Raw genomic sequence first — 20,674 nt, 5'->3', positions numbered from 1 at the left:
CGCTTGTTGTAAATGTCTTGGAGAGTGGGAAGCCCACCTCCAATTGTGCGTTCGGCTGAACGGGCCACTCTCTGTAGTCTGCTACGGTCTTGTGCGGTGCTATTCCCAAACCAGGAGGTGATATTGCCAGTCAGGATGCTCTCTATTGTGCATGAGTAGAAGTTCTTAAGGATCTTCTGACTCACGTTGAACTTCCTTAGGCGCCTGAGGAAGTAGAGGCGTTGCCGTGCCTTCTTGACTACACTGTCAATGTGTGTGGTCCATGTCGAGTCCTCGGATATGTGGACTCCGAGGTACTTAAAACTTACAGGTAGTCCCCTGTAAGGCTTTGCTTGGGATGATTATAAGACATTCTGAGGGTAATTCGAATTCTTAGACAGTAATTAAGATAATGTAATATTCACTAACCTTCACACTCGTATGGTCACATATAATTTCCCCAAGAAAGTAAAAGGCAATTAAGTGGAGTAGACTTATCTGCACACATATTACATCTGTTTTGAAAGAGACAGTAGAGAGATCACTGCAATAGATGATTAATAAGAGTTGGGAAACCAGACTCGTACGTCATCCATCCATTGAACATGCGTGAGCACATGCCTCCCCAAAATTGGGCATTCTGGACTGAATTGAAGATAGAGCTAGAGATTGTAATGGTTGTACTATAGCCAGAACCCAGATACAGACACAAACAGGCAGAGATGATGACGAATCGGAGGAAACCCAAACAGCGGGTATATTTATTTATTTAGTAGATAGGCTGGGACAGAGTGGAGGGAAACCAAGGGGGTACAGGAACCTGGAGGCTTGGAGGTGCATGACAGAGATGTCACTAGTTAGCTTTTATTTTCATTTTAATTTTTAGTTTAGTTTCAGTTCGTTTCCAGAACTGGAACTAACAGGTTTGCTAGTTTTTATTTCATTTTCATTATTAGTATTTGTCAGAAGCAACATCAGAAAAGGTATTGTGTAATACAAACACAACACTTTGTGAAGGCAATTGGCAGTTTTGTAGACATCCCAGTCTCAATAAACACATGCCTCCAGGCTCCTCACCCTTGCTGTCTTGACAAATTTGACCAAATTGACCGAGCGTGAGTGTGTTTTCAGTTGAACCGAGTCTCCGATCCTGAATGTGACTTGTCTCTGTTTGTTGTCATAGTGACATTTCTGTGTTTCATGACTGCCTGCCAATGACTGGTGCACATGATCTGCGACCCGCAGAGTAGCCGACGGCTCCGATTTCTAGACTTCCACAGTCCCTGGAGCAGGTTCCAGCTTGGTTGGATTGAGGGTGATAGGTCGCTGACTAACTGGACACTCCTGTCCGACACCAGGTGTCTTGGTGCGCCGTGTCTGTTGAAGACCTTAGACAGGAACTTATTAACACCCACATGAGCAGTCGCTTCCCGCACAGGGCAGATCTCCACCCACTTGGTGAAATAGTCTATGAACTGGCCACCTCCAGTTCCTCCAGGATAACGGTTAGTCGGGCCATGCAATCTGTCAGGGAGCAGCAGTGATCGATGCCCAGAAGGGTTCACGTCTGAGTTCTCGCCCCCACAGCTTTCTACGTGTTCCAGCAAGCTCTGCTGTAAGTAACTCTAGTGACTGGCTCATGGCTGACTGTGTATGAGTTACCTGAAGCTGCTATTGTTTAACCTGAGCGGAAAGGCGTGGAACATCAGAAGACAAATCATCACAATGATCACATCTGGCACACCGACACTGTGTCAGGGGCATTAGGGACTCACCCTGACTGTCACGACAAATCTTAGGTGTGAACTTGATAACTCAAATAGCTTTCATTTGAATCCTTTCAAATTTGCGATGCACATAAAGGAAAACCCTATAACCTTTCCTCTACCACCAAATTAGTGTATCTTCACACATTGTCCATGGACCTATGAGGTCCTCCATATTGGAATTTCTGGGGACTACTATGTGTGTCATGGTTAATTCCAGTGTTATGGGTCTGATGCGGGGATCCCAAACAACTAACAAATGCCTCATAAAATGCACTGGCTAAGCATAAATTAAATCATTCTCATATGTTCATGGAACCTCCTATAGGGAGAGTGTAGACTCCCCACAACATTCTTAAATACATTTTCATCATACAGCAACATGAAATACAATCTGCATTATGGATGTGACATGAAATGAAAAGGCTTTTGTGACAGCCTACATACTTCCTGCAAACTCTGAATTTGTAAGTCAAAATTAAATGGAAAGTTTTATTTTGGTACTGGGACAATAATCAGGGCAGACAGCAATATTCTCAAAGTACATAATTTATATCATAAAATTATATCACTTGTAAAAAATAACAGGCGTGGCAATTCCTTAAGGCACTATCATTTGTTTGAAATATAAGTGTAGACTTAATTTATTGCAAAACATCTTGGATTGGTAACCCAGGGTAGGTTAGCTAAGCACGAATGATCTTCTTCAGCAATGCCCTGCTTCACACTCCATTTTGCCCAGAGACAGTGAAATTAGTGAAAGATAAGAAATGCAGGAATAACATACAGCATGTTCTCGTAAAAAAGGACAGAAAAACTATTTAGAGCTTTTGCATGAACTCAGTAACTTTCCAATGCAAGAGACGTTTAAGAAAAACAAGTATTTCTTTTTTTACTTCAGCCCTCCCGTAGTTTCTTATACCATGGCAACCACTTACTGTGCAATTCCCAGTCTTTTGCCATAGATCATTATTCATTTGAACATCTTTAGACTTACATTAATAATAACTTTATTTGTATAGCACCTTTCATACAGGGGATTGCAGTTCAAAGTGCTTTACATCAGTAAGACATAAGACATAAAATCAGTGTAAAACAAGCAGCAAGAACAAAGCTTAAAGTGGGATAAAATAATGCAGATATATTAATCAAATCATATCAGAATATCACGTTCCAATAGGCTTCTGTAATCTGTTACAAAACATGATAAAGGTCAGAGTATGCACCCAGCGGATAGTGGGGCGTAGACATAAAAGTAAAAATAAGTAAAATAATAGCAAGGGTAAAATGAGCAGAGATAAAATCACAGTTTTTCACATTAAGATCTAACATCCCAACAGGCCACCTTGTTTATGGTTTGATTCAGTTTTAGTAGAATAGAAAATATATGAATGATGAAATGAGCACATAAAGTGCAGACATATATTTACACATTACACATTACAGTGCAATAAAATAGTTCTGGATTACTGTTTAACAGTTCAAAGTCCTCTTTACCTTCTGTTTGGTATCCACAATTTAAAACCTGACAGTCTTCCCTCTTGTTTGATACCCACTTTGACCCTTCGAACCTCGCACTCAGGGCAAACCTCCCTCTCAGGGCGCAGTTCCCTCTCTCAGGGCGTGGTTCTAGGCCTGGGTCTTACACAGTTTTAAAGCCTGACAGTCTTTCTTGCTTGATACCCAGTACCCACACAGGTTAACCGACAGTTTTGAACCTGTAATAAAAAGCAATAGACTGAGTAAAATAGTGCAGTGCAGTGCAATACAAATAATAATAAATAATAAAGACACCAAGACTTGGTCTGTAAAGCCTTTCACATTTCCTGCTCACGGTCCCAAAACTTCCCGCCTATCTGTGGGAAAACAGTAATTGACTAGGATGTCCAGCCTCGGATATATAAAAGAAAAGAAAAGAAAAACATAAAAACATGGGTAATAAAACATAGAGAAATAGTGCAATGTCAATCACAGAGAAATAGTGCAGTATAATACTGTAAAGTCAGTCAAATGCTTTGGTAAAGGTTTTAAGCTGCCTTTAATTAAAATGTCTAACGTATCTTCCCTAATATTGTTGGGTAACGTGTTCCACAGTTTTGGGGCATAGTTTACAAAGGCTGCATCACCGATCTTCTTATGACTCTTTCTGGTGACCTCTAATAGACCTGCATCTGATAATCGCAGTGTTCTGGCGGGTGTATAATTTATTAGAGAGTCAGCAATGTAGCTGGGTCCTTACTAGCTTTGTATGTGAGGAGCAGCACCTTAAAATCTATTTAAAAAGTTACAGGAACCAGTGTAGAGTAGCTCCTTTTGGTATTAGTTAGTAGTCTAGCTGCAGAGTTTTGAATGAGCTGGTAAGCAATGGAGGTGTCCGTCGTGAACAACAACAACAACACAACCCGCGGCTACATCCACAGCGCGGGCGGCGACTTTCCCCCAATGACGCTGCAGCAGACAAACTCACGTGAGGCAGAGACGAGAGGAGGTGAACCGAGGGTCGCAACCATGATGACCAACTCGACGCGGGACTCAAACATCTCGACGTCCGATAGCCGGCTACTAGCATAGCCAGCATAGCTAACAGTGAAATCAACCATGAACAAAGGACTCTGGAACGAGTCCTTTGTTGTACCAGCACGGCGCGGGATCCGACCCCCCCCTCCCCCCTTCCCACCCACGACAGCAAAGCTTCCCCGCCCCACACAGAGGAACAGATCACAAATGAACAATACTTCGAACCGGACAACATCAATGAAATAACCAACTCTAATGGACTGAACATTTTCCACCTCAACATAAACAGCCTAAAAAACAAATTGGATGAAATCAAACAATTATTCATAAATGGTAAGGCAAACATACTGTGCTTCTCAGAAACTAAGCTTGACGATTCTGTAAAAGATCCAGAGATAGAGATTGAGAACTACTCAATAATCAGGAATGATAGGAACAAACATGGAGGTGGTGTACGTACATACACAAAGACACCAAATTCATCAACAGAACTGACCTGAATCATGAATCAATTGAAACTGTATGGGTGGAAATCCAATAGAAAGGGCGAAATCCCTACTAGTTGGCTCAATCTACAGACCGCCAGATCATAGTGGCTTTTATGATACACTTGACGGGTGTTTAGCTGGAGTTGAGGATGTAGACAAAATTCTTATTGGATACTGGAACACGGATATGCAACGAAAAGATGCACCCGTCTTCAAGTCATTCAGTAGGTTTTGTGATCTGCACGGCCTCAGCCAGCTAATCACCCAACCCACACGTGTATGTGAATCAACTTAGACTACCATTGACCTCATTCTGACCTCCGACAAGTCCAAGATCTCCAATAAAGGGGTTATAGCATGCGGGTTAAGTGATCATTATATGATATTCTGTACCCTCAAAAAGCTAAAACAAAAGGCTGGCTGTCACAAAACAGTCACATCTAGAGACCTCAAAACCTACTCTAGCGAGGCCTTTAACCTTGAACTGGAGAGTCTGGACTGGTCAGATGAACTCAATGGTACACTGGTTGAAGAAAGATGGCTTGGTTTCAAAACCAAATTTTCAACAATACTAAACGACATGGCCCCCCTAAGAACCACCAGGGTAAAAAATCGCGCTGAACCGTGGATGCACTCCGAAATACTGGCCGCTATGAAAACCAGAGACAAAAAATGCTCTGAGTTTTGTAAAAGTCAGTCAAAGCTTACCAAAAGCACGAGCAGTGAACTCCAAGCCCACGTGACTGAACTCAAACTGGAAAGAAACAGACTAAGAAACGACGTAAACTCCATGATCAAAACTGCAAAAAAGAATTTCATCAATGACAAAACTGAGGAAAACAAAAACAAACCACGTGAACTTTGGAAATTACTCAATAATCAACTAGGCTGCAGTAAAAAACGTAAAACCAGGTTCTCAAACATAAACATAAAGACGGACAACACGCTCATCACAGACAAGCTGGATGTAGCCAATTACTTAAAGGGGAACTATCTTATAAATGACCTTTTCCTGTGTTTAGGGTTATTTTCTAGCTATGTGGACTTATAGTAATAGAATCTATGTCTCTAATTCTCGATTTGGCGCATTCTTCCAATTCTCCCCTCACAATAATGTCCCTCCCTCAAGTGAGTCATCTGAAAATTTGCCTATATGGGACGTCATATGGTGCATTTGCATAATAACACCCGCCCCCTCTAGCTGCCCGCCGAGCGAGAGAAGCAGAGAACTGTAAACGCTCTGCGTCTCCCTCTCCCTCTCGAGGAAGTCCACCACCGCGCTGCGCCACAGACAGCTCATGCTCCCGAACCGAGAGAGATAGAACTGTAAACACTCTGCGTGTCCTCCCGGCTCAAGTCCACCACCGCGCTGCGCCACAGACAGCTCATGCTCCCGAACCGAGAGAGAGAGAACTGTAAACACTCTGCGTGTCCTCCCGGCTCAAGTCCACCACCGCGCTGCGCCACAGACAGCTCATGCTCCCGAACAGAGAGAGAGAGAACTGTAAACACTCTGCGTGTCCTCCCGGCTCCCTCTCCCGGGAGGACACGCAGAGTGTTTACACTTTTTTTTCTCTCTCTCTCTCTCTCTCTCTCTCTCTCTCTCTCTCTCTCTCTCTCTCTCTCTCTCTCTCTCTCTCTCTCTCTCTCTCTCTCTCTCATAGCAGCAGCAAACTAACACAACGTATAGACATAGGGTGTCTGTCTGTCTGTCTGTCTGTCTGTCTGTCTGTCTGTCTGTCTGTCTCTCTCTCTCTCTCTCTCTCTCTCTCTCTCTCTCTCTCTCATAGCAGCAGCAAACTAACACAACGTATAGACATAGGGTGTCTGTCTGTCTGTCTGTCTGTCTACACCCCCTCTCTCTCTCTCTCTCTTGACTGACTGTCACTCAAAGTGCTTATGGGCGGAGCCAGGCCATAACAGCCTGATTTCTTGTGGCTGAAAAATGATGGGTTTGAGTACTTGATTAGAAATATAAACCAATGCATTTTTTTTTTTTTAAACGTACAGATGTCTTCAATAGACTGACAGGAATTGTTTAAAGTTGCCCAAATAGTGCTAGGAATAGTAAAATAGTTCCCCTTTAAACATTTTCTTCACAAACATAGCCACAACACTGGTAAACAAACTACCCTCCCACTCAGGGCATTATGGGGTAGAACACATAGTAGCTTACTACAAAAACCTAGGGGTCCGCAAGGACAACTTCAAGCTGGAAATGGTAACAACAGATGAGGTACTCAAAAACTGAGCGCCCTCCAACCTAACAAGGCCACTGGCCATGACAACATCCCCTCCAAATTCCTCAGAGACTCAGCACCCGCCATCACCCCAGTCATCACACACATAATAAACCTCTCCATAAAACAGGGACACGTCCCCAAGGACTTCAACATTGCGAGGGTGACCCCTCTGCACAAAAAGGGCAGCAAATTATACCCAGGCAACTACCGCCCTGTTTCTATTCTTACCTCCATCTCGAAAGTCATGGAAAAAATAGTCTACGAACAGGTCGAAAAGTACCTAGCGGAAAAAAATCTAATCTACGAATTCCAATCTGGCTTCAGAACATCCCACTCCACTGACACATGCCTTCTCTATTTGAACAACCACATCAAACAAGAGGTGGATGCGGGCAAATACTGCGGCATGGTCATGCTGGACCTACAAAAGGCCTTCGACACTGTCAATCACTCCATTCTGATTGACAAGCTAAAAGCAATTGGTTTTGATAGTCTATCAGTGAGCTGGATGCAATCCTACCTTGAGGGGAGGGAACAGATGGTGGAGGTAAACGGTAACCCTATCACCCCCCCCTCCCAGTGAGCTGTGGTGTTCCACAAGGAAGCATACTAGGACCGCTACTGTTCCTAATTTATGCAAATGACATGTCGTCAGCTTGTGACTGCAACTTGTTCCTGTTTGCGGACGACTCAGCCCTGCTGGTCTCTGACAAGAACAAGTTACAGGTTGAAAAAACCCTCAGCTCGGAACTAGCAAAATCTGCATATGGCTCGCTGATAACAAACTATCATTACACATGGGCAAAACAGAGTCCATTCTCTTCGGTTCAAATAACAAACTCAGCAAGACCGACGGCTTCTCAGTTACAGTGGGTGACAATATTGTCACAAGGAAAGATGAAATTACCTACCTGGGTTCCATCCTAGAGGCTAATCTTTCCTGTGACAAAATGGCATCCAATGTAATAAAAAAAGTCAACCAACAAACTCGATTCTTGTACCGGATCTTCTCTCTGGTAAACAAGAATACCCTGAAGACTCTGGCAGGAGCACTCATTCAAGGGTACTACGACTATGCTTGCACCTCATGGTACCAAAGCACCTCAAAGGCGCTAAAAACAAAATCACAAACATCTCAAAACAAACTGGTCAGACTACTGCTTGACCTTACTCCTAGAACCCACCTCACCCCTGCCCACTTTGACAACCTAGGATGGCTTAGAGTAGACGGCAGAGTACAGCAACTTGCAATGGGCCTGGTCTACAAGATACACTACACGACCAAGGTACCCATGTACATGTCAAAATACTTCCCAAAGGTCAGTGAATACCACGATCACAACACCAGAGGGAGCTCCACAAATCATGTTAAACCCAGATTCGGCTCAAACAAGGGACTAAACACGTTTAGAAATTATGCCACATCAATGTGGAACGCCCTACCCAAAGCTGTAAAGGAATGTGAATCACTACCCACTTTCAAAACCACTCTCAAAGAACACCTACGGGAGACTGCAATTCGAAACTGGCCCCTGTAAATGTCCTAACCCAACCCCCTCCAATGTACAGTAAATGACCAAGTATGGTTTTGTCAATATTCCAATGTACAGTTTTGCTTATACAGTTGTACAGTGTTCCCCACCCAACCCCACCCCACCTACCCAACCTCCTCCAATGTACAGTTTTTACATCAAATGTATATACTCTCTTTTCTGGACTCTTTTTGTATCACAAACAGTACTGTATTTGCAAATCTGGTATGTCATAAATGTATAGATGTAGCAGTACTGTCTATCTGTATATCATGTATGTCATGTCCTGATGAATTGAAAATGGGGGACCCTGATGTAAACAAGACGAAAGTCTTTCTCTGGTCTGCATCCCCTTAACAATTGTCTGTATTGAGCTGTACTGTATTGTACCCATTCTGCAACCTGTTAATAAAGTTTTCAATCAATCAATCAATGGAGTATTTGAATCGTTTTCTTGGGGAGACCAGTGAATAGTGCATTGCAGTAGTCTAGTCGGCTAGATATAACAGCATGAATTAGCTTCTCTGCACCACAAAATACTGGCTCAGAGGTAGAGCAGGTCAACTAATGATCATATGGTCAATGGTTTGGTCAGTGGTTTGAATCCCAGCTCCTTCTGTTCACATGCCGAAGTGTCCATGGGCAAGACACTGAACCCCAAATTGCTCCCAATGAGCAGGCTGGCTGCCATTGCTATGTGAGTACATGTGTGAATTGGTGAAGGAGAGGCAATTATAAAGCTCTTTGAGCAGGTCACGTCAGTAAGGTATTTGTATTTTATTTTTTTATTATTTTTTAAACAAACACATAAACAAACATGACAACACACGATAAGATACACAAGCATCAAGAAGAATCAAGTTAACGTACTAAAAATAGAGATCAACGCCATATACAGACAACAATCGGAAATACAAATACGCAGCACAAGACAACAGCAGTACTCCCATGGTTCCAAACCTAGTCACCTATTAGCCATGCGAGTAAGAATTAATGCTAAATTTGCAGATATAACTACCATTAGAGCACAACAAGTACTTGTAACAGATCCTGTAAAAATAAACGATACATTCAAAGAATTCTACTCCGACTTATATAAATCAGAAACGACCTTCGATCAAAACAAAATGGACACATATCTTAATCAAATTATTCTCCCTAAACTTTCAGAGGATGACGCTAAACAGTTAGAAACACCGATCACACTAGAGGAACTCAAGAAGGCCATAACCGCAATGCAAAGTGGTAAGGCTCCTGGAAGAGACGGTTTCCCATCAGAAATGTACCTTTCTTGTTGGGACATAATTGGTCCCTTATTACTAAATATGATCTTATACTCAGTCAAGGAGGGGAACTTCCATAAGAATGACAATATTGCACTCATAACAGTCCTCCTTAAAAAAGACAAAGACCCCAACGAGTGCGGTAGTTATAGACCTTTAAGCCTCCTCGGAACCGATATCAAACTGTACTCTAAGGTATTAGCCATCAGATTACAAAAGCATATGACGTCTTTAGTTCACCCGGCCCAAACTGGCTTCATAAGAGGCCGCCTGATCTCTGATAACATAAGACGAATACTGCACGTACTAGATGCCGACAAGGATGACAACATACCTAAGGCGATGCTGTCCCTGGATGCTATGAAAGCCTTTGACAGGCTGGAATGGTCGTATCTATGGGCAGTATTAGAAAGGATGGGGTTAGGAAAAGGATTCATTGATATGATTAAAGTATTATACAAAGACCCATCGGCTATGATTACAACAGGCACAATCATCTCCAAAATCTTTCCGGTATCACGCTCTGCCAGACAGGGTTGTCCTCTTAGTCCCGGACTATTCAATCTATCATTAGAGCCTTTAGCACAATATATAAGACAATCCCAATCCATAGAACCAATCGTAATCAAGGGCACACAACAAAAAATTCGTTTATATGCGGACAACGTAATATTGTTCATGCAAAACCCCAACACCACATTGCCTCATCTGCTCAAGTTGATTGAGGACTTTGGTGATTTATCGGGATTTAAGATAAATTGGCCGAAGTCGGCTTTCCTTCCACTTAACACCCCTGCAAAAAAAGATATAACCCTCCCAGGAGAGATACCGATGGTAAAACATTTCAGATGCTTCGGAGTGGAAATATTCCCCACCATAAGACAAACGGTGAAGCACAATTACACAAAAATCCAAAACAAAATCAAAGACGACCTTGATAGATGGGCAAAACTTAAAAACACAGTACAAGCACGGATATCAATAGTTAAGATGGATGTACTACCTAGAATCAACTTCTTCAGTTCAATGCTACCGTTACCCCCTCCAGAGGGTTACTGGAAAAGATTACACTCCTCCACATACAAATTCATTTGGAATAACAAACCACCACGTATAAAAAGATCCACCGCACAGAGAAATAAAGCAGATGGTGGCATGGCATTTCCAGATTTTTTCCAATATTTTAAGGCGTACACATTAAGACCATTGACAACATGGTTTGACCCCCAAGCATTAGTATCCTGGAGAAAATTAGAAGAAAACATAGTAGCCCCACATAGACTGAAGGACATAGCATACACTAAACTACCAATCAAGCACTGTGAACGAAAATTTGGCCCCATAATTACTCATGCGATCCGGATATGGCGTGAATCACAAAAAAAAAATCCTAACCCACATAAATGGCACAATCATACTCCCTTATTCAATAATGTTGTGAAGGATCAGATTAAACCGAATATATATATTTATTTATGGATATATATTGAATAGTATTTGTATATCGTTTGATATCCCTTGTATATTCCTTGTACATATACACGGAATATCCCTTTAGTCTACTAGCCCATAATAGTTCATTCTCTTATTGGACAAGGACCTGGCGCCAGAGACAAGCCCCTTGGAGCCAAGTTCAATGGTACCGACGAAACATGTCCCTACTAGCCCCGGCTCTGCGCAGGAATACGGCTACCGAAAAGAGAGTGGCACTATTTGTTCACCGTGCATATAAATAGGGCGCAAGTAAATGTAGAATTCCTCTTACCCCTTAGTCCTTTACCCTTCTACCCAACTAAGTAACAGAACGTGAAGCCTCACCCCACGATACCGCGTGCGGTGTAGTATGGCCTGTTTGGCCTTAGAATAGCATTGAGACCTCGTGCGAATTAATAGCTGAATTGCCAGAGTTTGGCACCGTATTTCTATTAAGTAATAATAGTCTATTATGTATGGTGCATCGTGCGGTGTGAGTTCTAAAGTGAGCAGCATCCCCGTCGCTTCCTCGTGTTATCTAGAGTCTTACCCAGGTTGGGCAGACCACACGTGGTGCTTTCATCCGAGGAGTTCTAGGCGAGGACCGAGTGGACCTGTACATTGGATTACCTACCCGACGACTGCTGAGCCCTATGCGGCATGGAATATATATTTGCTTTGGTACTTTGATTTGTGGAGCAGATAATCGCCAACACCGGTGAGTGTTGGATTTACCCCGAAAGGAGTCAAGGTGAGACGGCGCTCAGACCAGACTGAGGTCGCCTCGCTTCTTCTTCACTGTGGAGCTACAGCTACAGCTACAGCCTACAAGAGAGCCAAGGTGTATTCATCTGTGGATCAAGATTCTACTGCACTGTCTTCTGTACGTGAAGTCTCCCTAGACATCGTTGACCAGACGGGATACTGCCGACGGCTCTCCTACCCCCCCTACCGGCCTACAACCGGGAGGACCCCTACAGTATATCCAGCTATAATCATTAAGTGTGCCATCGTTATAATTCCCTAAGAGCCAGGTTGTATACTTGCTTCCTGCGTAACCAGAGATTGGACATTCAGTGTTGATTTGCCTACGAGTACTCATTTGCCTTACAAGTGCATTCAAATCATAAATGTAATAGTAACTATGTACCTTTTGCTATATATTAAATATTTGATTATTACCTTTGTGTGGACCTGGTTTCATGGTGGGAAAGTGTTCATCATATTTAGATATCGTGTACTGTATGGCCAGTAGTTAAAGTACATAAAGCGGTAGTGGTTTAATGATACCATACTTATCAATACAGTCAGGGAATTGTACCCCTCAGTTACAATTGGTCCTTCGAGCCGGAGGGTAATTAGTGTAATATTAATATAGTGGTATTAATATTGAAATGGCCTATGATGAACACTCCACGAAACGGTCCTCCTAAAGTAGAACGCCCGCAGCGTAGACGACAGCCACCTCAGTACTTAGAGGATTACGCTGCCAGTATACTACCTAGCCTTCTACAAACGGTAAATGCGGTAAAAGTAGAAAGTAAAATTATGTCCGACCCTATCAACCAGGATACCCCGACCACAGAGGCCCTAGTGGGTTCTAATGTAACTGACCAAGCTCACGGTGGGGACCAGGAGGGAACTGACACGACTTTACCCCCCGCCAAGACCGAAGAAGTAGTCCCCCAAGAGCTCCGGGAGGAAGACAACCCTTCAGAGATGGAACTCTGCACGGAACAATATGAGGAGAGCGCCGAGGAGATAGAACTCCAGGACTCCCCGCAGGGGAACGCATCCCCAACGGGTACTGCCAGGAGCGGCTCACCTCAACAAGCGTCTTCCCCCAGTGAGGCGGAGAGGATGCTGTCACAGGCGTTCCTCGCCACCCTGACAGCCTCTACCGAACGCGATCGACTTCAGGGTGAACGCGATCGACTTCAGGGTGAACGCGATCGACTCCAAACACAGCAACGGAGCGAAGAGGAGCACATACGTCTGGAGCTGAGACGCCTTCAGACGGAAGAGAATATGGCAAGAGACCGGGCCGACACCCAGCGCGCCGCTGACGGTGCCCAAAGAGAAGCAGAGCGCGACATCGCTCTCATCCAGCGCGAAGCCGAGCGCGACAGACTACAAGCCGAGCGCGACAGACTACAAGCGCAGCTAATGGAGCAGCTGATCACCAGGGCAACACCCCCTCCCTCCACAAGGGGTTCCAGGGCCTCGTCAAGACACGGGTCAAGGGCACCCTCCCCTAACCGATTAAGCGACCCTGAGCCCGACCGCCAGAGAGAGCCCACACCCCCCTCCGAACTCCTTCCCCGACCGGTCCAAGTGAGACCCAGCTACAAGGAAGGAACAGCGGACACCGCGGAGAGGCTAAATAGACGACTACAGGATCTAGAAGACCTGGCAGAGGAAGAAGAGGGAGAAGAGGAGAGTCAAGCCCGACAGCAGCACATTACTCCACAGGACCAGGAGGTCCAGTACAGCCCAGGCTATACCCCCGCGGCTCTGCGCTACAGACCCCCGACTCGATTCACGGGTGAGCATGACGCACGACCAGTCCCGAGGAATAGCACCTGGACCAGCGGGCCATGGTACCCTGCCAGTACCAGCCCACCGAGAGGCGTAAGAGGAGACTCGCCCAGGAGGCCTCTCTTCCAACGCTCACCGATGTGCCAGCCATCCACGGCGTCATACATTGGCACACCGACGTTTCCAGACTTCACCCATGAGAACCGAGCACAGTACACGGAGCTATGGATGTGCTTAGAGACAATGATGGTGGATGTAGCTGATGAACGCCACAAGTATGCGATCCTATTGAAGCACCTGAAAGTGCCCAGAGCGCACAACATAGCGCTGGCCTATGCCACCTCTACTACCCCATACACAGCGGCTCTAGCAGCACTAGACCAAAGATATGGACGTATATGGGATTACGTAATACAAGAGATAAGGCATATTGACCGCCTACCCCCAGCAACAGACAATCGCTCACTAGACGACCTGTCTATCGAAGTACAATCCCTGGTAGGGATGCTGGGGGCGCAACGAGAAAAGGGTATGCACGAACTATACGCAAACTCGAACGTCGAGAGGATTTTAGAGAAGCTGCCGCCCGCCCGACAGGAGCGCTTCAGGCGGCAAAGAGACCACCGTGATCCTAACGGTCCCGAGCCATCCCTCCTAGACCTAGCCGACTTCCTGGCGAGAGAAGTCAGCAGCCTACGGCTGGATACGTTCGTGCGGAGCACACCCAGCTCCAGAGAGGGACCTAGGAGAGCAAACGATGGCCGAAGATCGGTGACTGTCATGCACCAATCAGAATCAGTACCGAGCAGCAAGAACCACAGTACCCCCTCGATGAAAGAGAAGTGGAAGATGGTGTGCCCGTACTGCGAGAAGGAACACTGGTTGTCACAATGCGACCAGTTCAAGAAGATGACCGCTGAAGAAGTGAGTCACTGGATAAAGTCCCACAGGCGCTGTTACCGATGTGCGCGCAGTCACATGGCAGCCGAGTGCCGCCTCAAGAAGAGGTGTAGTCGGTGTGACGGAGCCCATCTAGATGTCCTACACGACAGTAACAAAAGAAAGCCTGCACCATCCAGCAGCACAAAGGCAAGTGTTATGTACATTGACCCCGCTAGCAGCAGCGGCGCCCAGGTGCTCTTAAAGGTGGTCCGTGTAACACTGAGTTACCAAGATAAGATCATGGACACTTACGCCGTCCTTGATGACGGGTCAGAGAAGACCCTTCTCCTCGCGTCCGCTGCGGCCCAGCTGGGGCTGCGGGGGAGCGAGAACCAGATGACTATTCGGACAATAAGAAGAGATCTAAAGACGATAAAGGGCGAGAATGTATCCTTCACTATCGCAGCAAGCGGGCAGCCCGAGAGACGGTATAGGATTACTAATGCTTTCACCAGCCAAGAAATAGGACTATCGCAGTACACCTACCCCATCGCCAAGCTGATGGATAAATATGTGCACCTGCGTCAACTCCCTATCCCGCTCATAGACGGTGCCACCCCGACCCTGCTGATAGGCTCCGACCATGCAGACCTCATAGTCCCGATAGACCGGGTCCATACAGGACCCCGAGGTTGCCCTGCAGCAGTCGAGACCCGCCTAGGATGGACATTACAAGGCCCCCTCGCCAAGTCTCTTAACCGAACAGCAGCCACTGGCTGCCTCCACTCCAGAGCGACAGAAGGAGACACCACACTCCTGCAGCATGTCGAGAGGCTATGGACACTAGAGACAATGCCCTTTAAGAACGAAAAGAAAGACATTCGTTCTAAGGAAGATATCTACGCTATAGCCCTCCTCGAGCACGGGACAAAGAGAGTCAACGCCAACGGAGTGATGAGATACGCAACTCCACTCCTGAGGCGAGAGGGAATGCCCACCTTTCACGCCACAAAGGAGGCGACGGAGCGGTATCTATTGAACACAGAGCGGCGCCTAGCCAAAGACCCCGCTCAAGAGGCTGTGTACCGCGCTGAGATTAACAAGCGAATCACAGCGGGACACATAAAGAAAATTGACTGGCGACGTCGTGCGCTGCTCCGTGCCTCCCTGATCAAAGACGGCTTTGATCTCCGGCAGCGGGCCAGCAGCGACCCCCCAGCATTGCGCAGCCTCTCCCCCGATGATAAGGCAGCGAGCAGCGACACCTGGATGGCGACCATCCCAGGAGAAGCCCAAGAAATGACACTAGAACTAGTCTGGCGCTTCAAAACAGACTCGCTCCATTATAGACACAAACCCCTGACCAAGGAGCAGGGAAGGTCGACGGCAATACCGACCACCAGACGGAGTGTATACAGAACACTCGCCAGACAATATGACCCGTTGGGATGTATTCTACCTTACACCACCAGGGCAAAGATGATTGTAAGAGCGCTATGGGACAAGGACCAGGGCTGGGACGATCCCATACCCGCACACCTTGCATCCACATGGAGAGAGTGGGAGACGGAACTCCGCTCACTCCCAGGTGTTAATATACGCCGCAGCTACTTCCCACCCACAGTGAGGCCAGAGACATGCAAGATCGACCTGCACGTATTCAGCGACGCCTCCGAAGTAGCCTACGGTTCGGTGGCCTACTTGCGTGCCCGAGAGGAGGGAGGAGAAATACATACTGCTTTCATCCTGGCTCGCTCAAGAATAGCCCCACGAAAGCAACAATCTATCCCGCGTCTAGAGCTCTGCGCAGCCCTAGCAGGAGCGCAGCTCGCCACGTTAATCCAACGTGAACTCACCATCCCGGTGCAAAGAACAATCTTATGGTCAGACTCCACGACCGTACTCACATGGATCCGGTCCGATTCGTGCAGATACAAGGTCTTCGTGGGAGTCAGAGTCACCGAGATTCAAGAGTAGTAGCGAGCTGGAGGTATGTGGACACCAAACACAACCCAGCTGACGTCATCACCCGGGGAATGTCCCTGGATGACCTCACCCGTCACAACCTCTACAGTGACGGGCCAGAGTTCCTCAAGCTCCCGGAAGAAGAGTGGCCTACACCCACCCCACGGGAGGCGAGTAAAGAGGAGGCAGAGAACAAGAAACCTATGTTCTGTGGGTTGACACACACACTCGTCCCCACAGACCCCGATCTAGACGATTGCCTCACCCTAGAGAGTGCGCAGCTAAAGACATTCCTGTGGCACCACCCAGAGGTTCAGCTCACTACTGACATTACAGCAGCTGACTACGAAGAAGCAGAACTTCTTCTACTACAACGAGCCCAGAGAGACTCGTTCCCCGATGAGCTAGCCTGTCTACAGGGAGCAAAGCCCGTCCCATCAGACAGCAGACTGCTCCACCTAGCCCCCGAGAGCGACGCCCATAGTCTCATCAGAGTGGGTGGTCGTCTGCGGAGAGCCCCAGACTTACCGGATGACGTCAAGTACCCGATAGTCTTGAACAGCCGACACAAGGTCACAGAGCTGATCATAAAGAAATACGACGAGGATGTGCACCACGCCGGGGCAGAGAGAGTCTTCGCGGAGATCAGACGTCGTTATTGGATACTGCAAGGGAGAGAAGCAGTGCGGCGCTTCCAGCGAACCTGTCTAGACTGTCGTAAGTGGCGAGCCCAGCCCAGTATACCCCGGATGGCTGACCTACCTCCCTGTCGCCTCCGACTCGGCGACAAGCCTTTTCACTCCACCGGTATGGACTGTTTCGGCCCGCTGTATATAAAGAGAGGAAGAGGAACCGAGAAGCGGTGGGGTATTGTATTCAAATGCATGACCACCAGAGCGATACATATCGAACTCCTTCCAACCATGAGCACAGACTCATTCCTTATGGCCTTCCGAAGATTCACATCACGGAAAGGAAAACCGTCTACATTGTTGTCTGATCACGGGACAAACTTCAAAGGCGGAGAAAGAGAGCTGAGAGAGAGCTTCCAAGCTATGGGCCCAGAACTTAAGACCCACCTCGCTCCATCCCAGATTGACTTCCAGTTTAATCCCCCGAACGCACCTCACTTCGGTGGAACTTGGGAACGAGAAGTACGTTCCATAAAGACAGCCCTGTACGCCGTGCTTGGGGCCCAGACCGTTGCGGAAGAAGTCTTAATGACAGTCCTCACGGAGATTGAGGGAGTATTGAACTCAAAGCCCCTCGGTTACGTCTCAAGTGATGTAGCAGATGTCGACCCAGTCACCCCCAACACACTCTTGATGGTGCGGCTGGACCCCGCGCTACCCCAGACAATGTACAGGCCTGAAGAAGCGAACGGCCGAAGAATGTGGAGGTACAGTCAAGTACTGGCTGACAAGTACTCCACTACCTACCGTCTCTACAGACCCGCCAGAAGTGGGTAAAAGAGAGAGACAATTTGACAGAAGGAACAGTCGTCATGATTATCGACCAGTCACTACCCCGAGCTATGTGGCCGGCTGGCCGCGTAAGCAAAGTGATCACCGGTGCCGATGGAAAGGTCCGAGCAGCTGAAGTGCTCGTCCAAGGACGGACTTACACCCGACCCGTGGCGAGGCTAATAGAACTGCCAAGGCTCCCCGATACTATCGATGACGACCATGACCCTATGACTTTGTGAGTTGACTGACCCTTACAGCGGACATTGAGTAGTGGACAGTGCGGTTAATCTGTCTCTGCTTAGCTAATTAGGTGGGACTAATTAGGGGGCGGCTGTTGTGAAGGATCAGATTAAACCGAATATATATATATTTATTTATGGATATATATTGAATAGTATTTGTATATCGTTTGATATCCCTTGTATATTCCTTGTACATATACACGGAATATCCCTTTAGTCTACTAGCCCATAATAGTTAATTCTCTTATTGGACAAGGACCTGGCGCCAGAGACAAGCCCCTTGGAGCCAAGTTCAATGGTACCGACGAAACATGTCCCTACTAGCCCCGGCTCTGCGCAGGAATACGGCTACCGAAAAGAGAGTGGCACTATTTGTTCACCGTGCATATAAATAGGGCGCAAGTAAATGTAGAATTCCTCTTACCCCTTAGTCCTTTACCCTTCTACCCAACTAAGTAACAGAACGTGAAGCCTCACCCCACGATACCGCGTGCGGTGTAGTATGGCCTGTTTGGCCTTAGAATAGCATTGAGACCTCGTGCGAATTAATAGCTGAATTGCCAGAGTTTGGCACCGTATTTCTATTAAGTAATAATAGTCTATTATGTATGGTGCATCGTGCGGTTAGAGTTCTAAAGTGAGCAGCATCCCCGTCGCTTCCTCGTGTTATCTAGAGTCTTACCCAGGTTGGGCAGACCACACGTGGTGCTTTCATCCGAGGAGTTCTAGGCGAGGACCGAGTGGATCTGTACATTGGATTACCTACCCGACGACTGCTGAGCCCTATGCGGCATGGAATATATATTTGCTTTGGTACTTTGATTTGTGGAGCGGATAATCGCCAACACCGGTGAGTGTTGGATTTACCCCGAAAGGAGTCAAGGTGAGACGGCGCTCAGACCAGACTGAGGTCGCCTCGCTTCTTCTTCACTGTGGAGCTACAGCTACAGCTACAGCCTACAAGAGAGCCAAGGTGTATTCATCTGTGGATCAAGATTCTACTGCACTGTCTTCTGTACGTGAAGTCTCCCTAGACATCGTTGACCAGACGGGATACTGCCGACGGCTCTCCTACCCCCCCTACCGGCCTACAACCGGGAGGACCCCTACAGTATATCCAGCTATAATCATTAAGTGTGCCATCGTTATAATTCCCTAAGAGCCAGGTTGTATACTTGCTTCCTGCGTAACCAGAGATTGGACATTCAGTGTTGATTTGCCTACGAGTACTCATTTGCCTTACAAGTGCATTCAAATCATAAATGTAATAGTAACTATTATATGTACCTTTTGCTATATATTAAATATTTGATTATTACCTTTGTGTGGACCTGGTTTCATGGTGGGAAAGTGTTCATCATATTTAGATATCGTGTACTGTATGGCCAGTAGTTAAAGTAGATAAAGCGGTAGTGGTTTAATGATACCATACTTATCAATACAGTCAGGGAATTGTACCCCTCAGTTACAAATAACAATGCACTCTTAATTGAAAAATGACCTATAAGATTCCCTATATGGGAAGAGCAAGGCATACACTCATTAGGGGATGTTTTTAACAAACAGGGTTTTTGTAGTGATAAAGAAATACGCAAAAAATTTAATCTCACCAAGTCCACATGGCTTTTTTACAAACAGTTACAGCTATGTTTGAAGTCTCACGGTGTTCCATTAGACAGACCAATTGAACACCACAGATACCACAAATTCTTCTACGAAAGAGAGACATCGAGAGGTTTTGTTTCAGAATTTTATCATCAATTACTAACGTCCTCGTATGAAACCCTCCAACTGTCTGGAGGAGGGATATACCAGACCTGGAAAATGACTTTGATTGGCAAGGAGCCTGGGCAAATGTCCGACTTACATCAAGGAACCCGGATCATCAACAAATCAATCTTAACTATATTCACAGGACATACTTGACTCCTATAAGACTGTGCCGAATGGGGCTTAAACAAGACTCCAAATGCTCCCAATGTACAAATGGGGACGAAGGGACATTTATGCACATGTATTGGGACTGCCCACCAGTTAAGGCATTCTGGAAAGATGTGACCCAACAATTATCAAAACTCGTATCTTGGAATATACCTGTACACCCCTCGGTATTACTATTGAATGATGTTTTTGAGTTTGCAGTGAATCCACAGCTAAAGAGATTGGTTTTATCGGGTATCACAGTAGCTAAAAAGCTGATTGCATCACGCTGGTTTCAACCGGAAAAAATGTGCCGTAAAGTTTGGTTTCTTACATATCTCGATGTGATTTATCAAGAAATATCTACAGCAAGAATTCTG

The sequence above is a fragment of the Notolepis coatsorum genome (genome assembly GCF_963971535.1).
Source record: "Notolepis coatsorum genome assembly, chromosome: 7".
Classification (NCBI taxonomy): Eukaryota; Metazoa; Chordata; class Actinopteri; order Aulopiformes; family Paralepididae; genus Notolepis; species Notolepis coatsorum.
The sequence above is the reverse complement of the archived record's forward strand: the minus strand, read 5'-3'. Positions refer to the sequence as shown.